The following is a 1,377-nucleotide window of genomic DNA, read 5'->3' as shown; positions in this document are numbered from 1 at the left end:
AAAAAAAAAAAAAAAAAAAAAAAGACTACAATTAACAAAAAGTTAGTTCAGGTCAGGAATTGCTGCCAAACAATTTACCAAAACGACTTGATTTCCAGGGGTTTTTGGATTTTGAAACTGGGGACTCAAAGTAAAGTCAAATGCTCCTGACGGCATTTAATATGGACTGCACACCGTTTTAACGCATTAACTCAGCTCGTGTTCATGCAAGACCTACAAAGCTGGAGGAATCGTCATCATCCCATTTCACAGATGAGAAAAACAGAGGCGCAAAACTTTAAGTCATCTGCCCAAAGTTACTGGTTTTGTAACTGCTGGCGCCTTTGTATTTAACAGTTAAGGAAAATAGTGGCATAAAACCTGAGTCACAAGCCCAGGGCAGTTCGTCTACATAGTAGTGGACTCAGGATTCCAACCCAGATAATCCCGCATCTTGCATCCTTGCTCTCACCTCTAGAGGGTGAAGTGAGAGGAGCGGTGTGGGGTGTCCCCAGCTGAGGGAGGGGAAGTGAGACCCACACACCGCCCTCCCCCACAAATCTAGCCCTGCAGCCCCTCTCCAACCTTACTTGGACTCAGGACCATGCATCTGAAAAAGCCACAGCCACTCGACGCCAGCTTGTGAAAGTAACCGGGAGGGAGGCTGTACTCTGCAAAGCCACAGGGAAGGGGCCGCCCAAGACCATGAGAACCCACCACTTACATCAGCATGACCTGGATGTGAGACACAGAGTCAAGGGAGATTATCTAGCAGCTTTAAGATTTGACTGCCTGACTATCCACAATAGCAAAGACTTGGAACCAACTCAAATGTCCATCGATGACAGACTAGATTAAGAAAATGTGGTACATATACACCATGGAATACTATGCAGCCATAAAAAAGGTGAGTTCATGTCCTTTGTCGGGACATGGATGAAGCTGGAAACCATCATTCTGAGCAAACTATCTCAAGGACAGAAAACCTAACACTCATAGGTGAGAATTGAACAATGAGAATACTTGGACATAGGGTGGGGAACATCACACACCAGGGCCTGTTGTGGAGTGTGGAGTGGGGGGAGGGGGGAGGGATAGCATCAGGAGAAACACCTAATGTAAATGACGAGTTAATGGGTGCGGTAAACCAACACAGCACATGTATACATATGTAACAAACCTGCACGTTGTACACATGTACCCTAGAACTTACAGTATAATTTTAAAAAAAGATTTGACTGCCTGGCCAGGCACAGTGGCTCACGCTTGTAATCCTAACACTTTGGGAGGCCGAGGTGGGCAGATTGCCTGAGGTCAAGAGTTCAAGACCAGCCTGGGCAATATGGTGAAACCCTGTTTCTACTAAAATACAAAAAAAAAAAAAAAATTAGCCAGGCG

The sequence above is a fragment of the Mandrillus leucophaeus genome, unplaced genomic scaffold, assembly GCF_000951045.1.
Source record: "Mandrillus leucophaeus isolate KB7577 unplaced genomic scaffold, Mleu.le_1.0 Scaffold8, whole genome shotgun sequence".
Classification (NCBI taxonomy): Eukaryota; Metazoa; Chordata; class Mammalia; order Primates; family Cercopithecidae; genus Mandrillus; species Mandrillus leucophaeus.
This window is presented reverse-complemented; position numbering follows the sequence as displayed.